Raw genomic sequence first — 8391 nt, forward strand, 5'->3', positions numbered from 1 at the left:
TAAGAAGTTGGTTTCAACTAGTTGGGGATGCATAAAAAATGTATCGACAACGCAACAGATTATGAAGAGGATTAGGGCCAAGAGGGAAGTGAGTTGAACATAGAGGGGAAGCGGTAGAGACAGGGTAGAAGGTGGTATGGAAGAAGAGTTTGAGTAGGAGGTGGCCCATGTCCCAGTCCATTCTCTTAGTCATGTGGTTCTTTCTCCCCCTTTCAACACCTTTGACCCCCAACTTTGTTATGTCACCCTTCTCTTAGAATTGTTTTCATAGGAATTATGAATGACTTACAACACAATTAGTGGAAAATGTTAGACCATTTGGCTTCACTTTGACAATGCTAGAAGAGATTATTTAAGAGAATCGTGCACATGGAAGGGAGACTAGCTCACTTATAATTCCATATCCATGGCGATCCCAGACCTCCAAAGGTATCAGGTATGGAGTCAGATATTTGAGCTCTAACAAATATTATTTATCATTAATGTATGTGTGTTGTATTTTCATCATAGGGGTGTTTTGGTCATTGTGGTATTTTTGTATTAGGTTCTTACTAGATTTTGGCACTTTGTAATTAGTTTTCATGCTTCTCTTCTTTCAAAAATATCTGTTAGGTTTGAGGCTGGAAGAACAATGAAATATGGACAACTATGTTGTAATCTGTTGATGAATTAATAGAAGCATTTTAATTGACAATATATATATATATATATAATTCAATATAAATAATGATACATCTATAGTAACCCTTAATCTATCACGTGATAAGAGCAATCAAACCTTTTAAAGTGCAAATGTTTCCTCAAGTTTTACATGTAAAAAAAATTACACCTTTAGAGATTTGATTCCTCTTTGAAGTTTGATATATTTATGATTAGAATAGATATTTTAAATTTAATTTTTCTAAATATAATAATTGCTTTTTTAAACAATAAAAATCTCATAATAATATTTAGTTTAAAATCATAAATATGTTTTATAATTATAAATTATTTTCTTCTCAACATTATAACATATGAAAATTGAAATCCATATTTAAATACTTGTGCATAATTAAAACATTTAAATAATTAATCAATAAAACTTGTTTTAGGCACACATGATAGGAGAACCCCTCAATAAAAGGCTTATTTTGAACAGTAGGTGACATATGTGGTTGCAAGGTGTGGTGCACTTTCTAACGATATGACTTTGAGAGTGAAATAGGGCAGAGGAGGGAAGTAATACAGGGGACATAAGGAAATAATGGAGATTTTTCATCCTCCCATCCAAGCTATTTGATTTTCATAACTTGAGTGGCATGGGAGAGTAGTAGTACCATGATTTGTGCTTCGAGGAAGGGAAGCGATAGATGGTGACATTAAAAACATAGGCTACAACAATCAAATAGATTCTCTTGCTTGATATTATCTTGAAAGATATGTTGGATTGGGTCATAGTCTCAGTGTACTTAAGAATAAGGGACACACAATTCTACAAACATGTGGAAACAATGTGATTTGTAATGAAAATTATGTATCTAAATATTGAAAAATCATAGAATTCCGAAGAGAAAACCAAGTAGGTTAAAAAGATATTTTGAAACCAAGTTTAAAATCCTATATATTAGAGTCTTTGAAATGGATTTTTCACACTCTCTAATAGTAAGGGATTACTAGAATAAGACCCCTATATATTAGAGTCTTTGAAATGGAGTTTTCACTTGCTCTAATAGTAAGGGATTACCAAAATAAGACCCTAGGAAAATCATTTGGAAACATTTGGTGACATGTCACACAATCCCATTCTATATAACAAGGAAGAACCATATTTAGGCCAAGTGATAACGAGAAAAGGACATGCAAAATTGGTTATAACACACAACACATAGAGAAGACAACCTCCATATGTGAAGTTAGGTTTGTTTTTGGTTAACTAGTATAATGTGTAATGGTAGGATTCTAAGTCTCCTCTTTTTTGTATAAACATATGTAATGATTATAAATCAGTGTTCCATGGGGATGTGTCCCTTAGGGTGGGGAGTGCGCCCCCATGCTCCCCCATGCTCTCAGGATGGAGAAACTCTCAGGGAAACATTTCCCAGCTTACCCTTTTGGGGAAATATAGGAAAACGTTTCCTCGATGAGGGAACATGTTTCTCTTATAGGGGGGATGCAACGAGTACTGAAAGGGGATGCCAATTTTATACATTGTTGCCAAGGACCCTTTGAATGCATTTTTTCTTCCAAAAAGACAATGATTTATGATAGGAGAAGACTAGTATTTGACTATGTTTCCCTACTAGTGCTATGCGATTCATGGTAATGTTAAATGGTAAAAGTGACACTCTAATTTATCTTTTATTTTCATCATTTTAATTAAATTTTTAACATTACCATGAAATGACTCAGGATGTTTGAAAGTGATTCTGATCTCATTGTATTTCAGATGGAGAAAGTATAATTTTAGATCTCACTCAAAATCCAACAAGCTTAAGAGTTTTCCAGCATTTCGGGATTGGGGGGATTGCAATACTCCATTAAATTTTTTCATGTAAGAGGGTGTGGAAGTAGTATTTAACCAAGAGCATCTAACCTTCTATCTACCTTGATGTCCATGGCATTGGTTGTCGAACTCCTCTATCATAAGCTAACTAAAACAAGTGCCCAATACTCAAACAAAATGTTGACTTAACATGCTATGTTGTTCTATCTTATATTCATGCTCAGAGAGAAATTGATGACGAAAATCCCAATATAGGCAATGATTTTGACGATATGTATGTAATTTTTTGTATCATGTTTTTTTTATGCTAGAGGCCATGTGGAGCTCGTTTATTGATGTATTTTCGGTTTAGATATGGATTGCACTTGATGCTATTTTGCTTATGTGCACCCTTATATGCCATATAAATGGGAACTTTTGCTTATTTGTATATAAATGGTTTGGATTCATATGGATGCATGTGAATATATATGTTTTTCTTTAAAATTTGAATATTTTGTTTGTTTTTTCTTTATCGGTTATATTTTCCAATTGTTTTACCAGTTCTAACTAGTTCCCTGTCTATTCGTTCAATGACCGCTCCAGATAACATTGTTTTCAACTTCAACATAATTTCAGTCATATGATGATTTTACCTTTAAATGTGCATTGCATAATTTCAATTGTCAAATGTTGAATTTAATTTAAATGTACATTGCATAATGCCAAATGATGAATTTAGATGGAACATTGCATAATGTCGAAATATGGATTCAATTTACTTTTAAATGTATATTGGAAAAATGATAATTCATAATAATCTAGTACAAAATGATGAATTGTTGAGATTTTATTTATTATTTATATATATTAATTTTTTAATAATTAGTATTTTTTTACGACTCTAACTTCTCAGTTTCCCTAAAATTTCCCTAAATTTTGGATTGCTTATATACGTTCCCTTGTGAGTATCTACATCTCAGTGATAGAAACTTGGTGAAACATTCACCCTAAATTCAATTTAAAAAACAATTCTAAAAAAAATCGAAATACCACTATGTAACTATATCCTTTTATTGTAAATAACTAACATCTCAGTGATAGAAACTTGGTGAAACATTCACCCTAAATTCAATTTAAAAAACAATTCTAAAAAAAATCGAAATACCACTATGTAACTATATCCTTTTATTGTAAATAACTAAATATGAAAACATTTACTTATCTAAATAATTCATTCAATTAAGCAATTTAAATTTATTCAAACAATTAACTATTTAAATAATTCATTCAATTAAACAATTTAAATTTATTCTAAATTCTAAATTTATGGATAATTTTATTATTAACCTTTAAAAACTATTTTAATATTTCAAAATAAATTAATAAATTAATTTTATAGCAAATTTCTCTTTCTCTAATAATAAATATAATACAAATAAACTTTCAATTCTAATCTAAATTTTATACATAATAATTAAAATTTTAACCAATTATACATCAATTCAAATTTAAATTTCATATAAATCTCAATAAACTAAAATTAAAAATCCATAAATTTTATATATAATAATATATTAAAATTTTAACCCATTATAAATCAATTTAAATTGAAATTTCATATGAATCTCTCATAAATTAAAATTAAAAATCCATATAATCCTCCAATTCAACTTCAAATTCCATGTAACGATATCATAAATTAAAATTAAAATTCCATATAACACTTCAATGGATGACCCAAATGCAACACCTCCAAGACATTTGCTACATGTTCACACTGAAAACCTTGCATTTGATGTAGAGTCCAATCTCAAAATCCACCTTCACAACTCACCCCACACACCGAAAATAATTAAAATACTGCACTCTAGTTTTATTTTCTAAAATTGAAACTAAAATACTACATTCTTGTTTTATTTTCTAAAATTCACAACCTCCCAACAAACCTCCCAACAAAGCTAAAACCCACATTCTAACTATATTTTCTTATAATTTTATCTAGACGAGTACTCAATAAACGCATCCAAACTCTTCCACACTACTGCCCCTAAATTCGAGATGGCCACCACCACCGCTTTACTCACCACCTTCACTCTCCGCTTCAGCTCGTCGTCCGCCTCATCCACCGCCATTAATCTTCTCACAGCTCTCTCCACCTTTTCCTTTTTAGCGAACCCATCACTCATATTAATCTCCACCGCCACTTTTGCCTCCGCCAAAATCAAGGCGTTGGCCGGCCTGTCGGTTTGCAGCAGCAACGCGATCATGGGAATGCCGACCACCACACTGCGTAATAAAAGCCCCCGTTTCTCGGTGAACCAGGATTGTTAACAGTGGGGCCCAGAAGCACTCGATAATGCACTGAGTCCCAAGCCGCCGCTCGTAGCCATCCAGCAAGGCAAGAGCTCTTTCCACCTCTATAGCTCCATTAATACACCCCCTACGTACCACAGGGCACGGACACTCTAACATCTATTTAATTTTCTAGCAACACTTTCTTGTTAATAGTGATGGACATATGCATGATGTGATCACTCATATCATTGTTTGTATCGATGGCCATTGAAACGAGCGGCATGTGTATCATGGCATGTCGTGTATCGTATGCTATCCATTCCCCATACCATCTGATATTAATTTCCATGGAATGTTATCATACGAAATAAAATACATGAGCTCGATTATTGATACATACAAAATGGTGTATCAGGTGGAATACGTATCAATATTGTAACCATTAATGTCGTGTTATATGAATTTTAAAATGTGCTCAATATTCAAGTTTCATCTCTAAACCAGTGGTTTCACCAAATTTTGAATTGTATAATGGCACTCCAGATTGGAATTTTGAATTTCAGAGCCCGTGCTGCCATATTTTATGTGGTTTCACCAAATTTTGAATTGTATAATGGCGCTCCAGATTGGAATTTTGAATTTCAAAACCCGCACTGCCATATTTTATTGAACTTGAAAGAAGCTTTAGTTGGTTATAGTTTCTTTGCTCAGCATGAGCTTCCAGACGAGTTCGGTGCTGATCGCGATTGCGGTGGTTCTGGCTATCGTTGCCTCTGCTAGTGAGAAAACTCATTTTAGCATTTGTTTTGTAAGGGCTTTAGCTTTAATTTCTTCAATTATCGTTGTCTCTGCAGCCGGGGACCAGACAAGAAAAGGCATTTTATAGTTTGGTTCGTCCAGGGTTAAGCTTTAATTTTTTCAATTATCGTTGCCTCTGCAGCTGAGAACCAGACAAGAAAATGCATTTTATCGTTTGGTTCATCAACTATTTAAGCTTTAATTTGTTCGATTATTGTTGCCTCTGTAGCTGAGAACTAGACATGAAAATGCATTTATCGTTTGGTTTGTCAGGGGTTTTAGCTTTAATTTCTTCGACTATAGTGCCTCTGCAGCTGAGAACTAGACAAAGAAAATGCATTTTATAGTTTGGTTCGTCGGGGGTTTTAACTTTAATTTCTCTGATTATCATTGCTACTGCAGCTGATAAAATGCATTTTCTTGTCTTGTTCGTCCGGGGTTTTTGCTATAATTTCTTCGACTATCGTTGCCTCTGCAGCGGTTTTAGCTTTAATTTCTCTGATTATCGTTGCTTCTGCAGCTGAGAAAATGCATTTTCTTGTCTGGTTCGTCAAAATTTCTTTTTGAGCTTTGATTTTTGTGATTGACCGAGTAAATTTCATTTTTTGTTTTGTTTTGGTTTGCAGGGGTTGGCACTGTGGGTATCAACTATGGTCACAAAGCAGACAATCTTCCCCCAGCTTCCAAGATAGTGCCGCTGATCAAGAGCCAAGGCATCAAACAAGTTGAAGCTCTACGACGCAGACCCTGCAGCTCTACATGCATTCAGTGGTACCGACATTAAAATCACCATTGCCCTTCCCAATGAGCAACTCTCCAACGTTGCTCGTCGTCTTTCGCGAGCCTATGCCTGGGGTCCAGCAGAATGTGGTTGCCTACGTTCTGGGCACCCAGATCATGGCCATAGCTGTCGGCAATGAAGTCTTGGCCAATTCTAATGATTTCACCTCCTACATTGTCCCTGTCATGAAGAATATTCACATGGCTCTCGTCAAATACAACCTCGATGAAATTATCAAAGTGTCAAGCCCCGTTGCCACCAGTGTGCTCCAGAACTCTTTCCCGCCATCAACCGGACTTTTCAAGAGTGACCTTGTGGAGACCACGATAAAGCCAATGCTCGATTTTCTAAGCCAAACGGGGTCCTCTCTCATGGTCAATGTCTACCCTTTCTTTGCCTACTAGGGCGATGCCAACGATATTTCTCTGGACTACGCACTCTTTCGCCCCAGTGCCAGAGTCCAGGACAGCAACACCGGGCTCCTGTACACGAACCTCTTTGACGCACAGCTCGACGTAGTGTTCTCTGCAATGTCAGCCCTTGGGTATAAGAACCTCGACATTGTCGTGTCTGAGACTGGGTGGCCATCTAAGGGCGACGAGGGTGAAACCGGTGCTAACCTTGACAACGTTGCGGCCTACAATGGGAACCTCATCAAGAATGTCCTCTCCAACTCTGGAACTCCGCTCAGGCCCCAGGCCTCTCTAGACACCTTCATTTTTTCTCTCTTTAATGAAAACCAGAAGCCCAGTCCCACATCGGAGCGCAACTACGGCTTGTTCTACCCAACCAAGGAGCACGTCTACAATATTGCTCTGACACCTGCAGCCATGAACAACCAGGCACCCACCTCTGGAAGCAATTCCTCTTCCACCCCGACCACCTCTGTGCAGCATCATCACAGCAACAGGACAACCCTAGAAGTAGCATCTGAGACGTGGTGCATTGCAAATTCCAAGATCGATACTAGTAAGCTCTAGGCGGCATTAGACTATGCATGTGGAGAAGGGGCTGCGGATTGCAAGCAGATTCAACCTGGGACGTCTTACTACAACCCTAACACACTGGAAGCCCATGCTTCATATGCTTTTAACAGTTATTATCAAAAGAACAACCACAAGACTGGAACGTGCGACTTGCAAGGCGTTGCCTATGTCGTTACCCATTGTCCAAGTAAGTTCATATATTATCCCAGGATTAGCTTACTTTTTGTCTACATATGTGCTACCATTATTGAAGGTCTTTTGATGATTAATTTTATGATTTGTTTTTTATCTTGTTGTTGCAGAGTATGGCGATTGCAAATTCCCGACAGGTTACTACTTTAGTTCATAGAAGATCAGTAGTACCTAGTAGTATTATAGTTTAGAATCATCTCTTGTGAACTTTCTAGAGTGCCTGCAGGGCTCGATTTCGTTCCGTTTTGTATGTATATGAAGGGGCGTATCATTCTTATTATGAAATCAATATTCTTGATTATAAAAAATCGTGCTGTCAAAATGGTTTAAATTTGATTTTCGTTTAACACCTTGGTTGAAATAGTGTTCCCCAATCGACATCCGGGCATAGATAAATCTCCAACACTGGATATTCTTGCTTCTTAAACATAAACTTCAGGTTTTAACTCAATTTATTAACTTTCCTAAGAGCTAAAGGGGTCGTTTAACATTTTGACCCTTAAGTAATGAAATGGTTTGCTAAGGAATCTGTATGAAATGGTTTTCTAAAGAATCCATGATTCGTCATTTGGTATTTTTCTTAAATATATTGCAAGCATATTTTGGGATTTACAAGTTTGGGTTGGAATTACAAATTTCAGTTTGGAAAATTCTCTAAAAAAAGTTTCTAAAGGAAAGATTTAAAAAATTTTGTTGGAATTACAAATTTGAGTGGAATTACAAATTTGAGTTGCGAATATTTCATAATCAACAAATTTTTGTTGGAATTATAAATTTGAGAGGAACTACAAATTTAAATTGTAAATATTTCATAATCTACACAAAGAGAATTTTGTTTTTAATACATTCAAAACCAGTTTTAAATAACAAAAATC

General features: G+C 35.4%; 1 pseudogene; it reads left to right on the forward strand.

Moving 5' to 3' along the window:
• The first annotated feature begins 5471 nt into the window (after positions 1 to 5471).
• LOC149182204 (glucan endo-1,3-beta-glucosidase 3-like) lies at positions 5472 to 7824 on the forward strand (annotated as a pseudogene).
• Positions 7825 to 8391: the final 567 nt, after the last annotated feature.

Source organism: Pinus tabuliformis, chromosome 3_2 (assembly GCF_031772625.1).
Source record: "Pinus tabuliformis cultivar Carrire ecotype Pingquan chromosome 3_2, CPIR1, whole genome shotgun sequence".
Lineage (NCBI taxonomy): Eukaryota > Viridiplantae > Streptophyta > Pinopsida > Pinales > Pinaceae > Pinus > Pinus tabuliformis.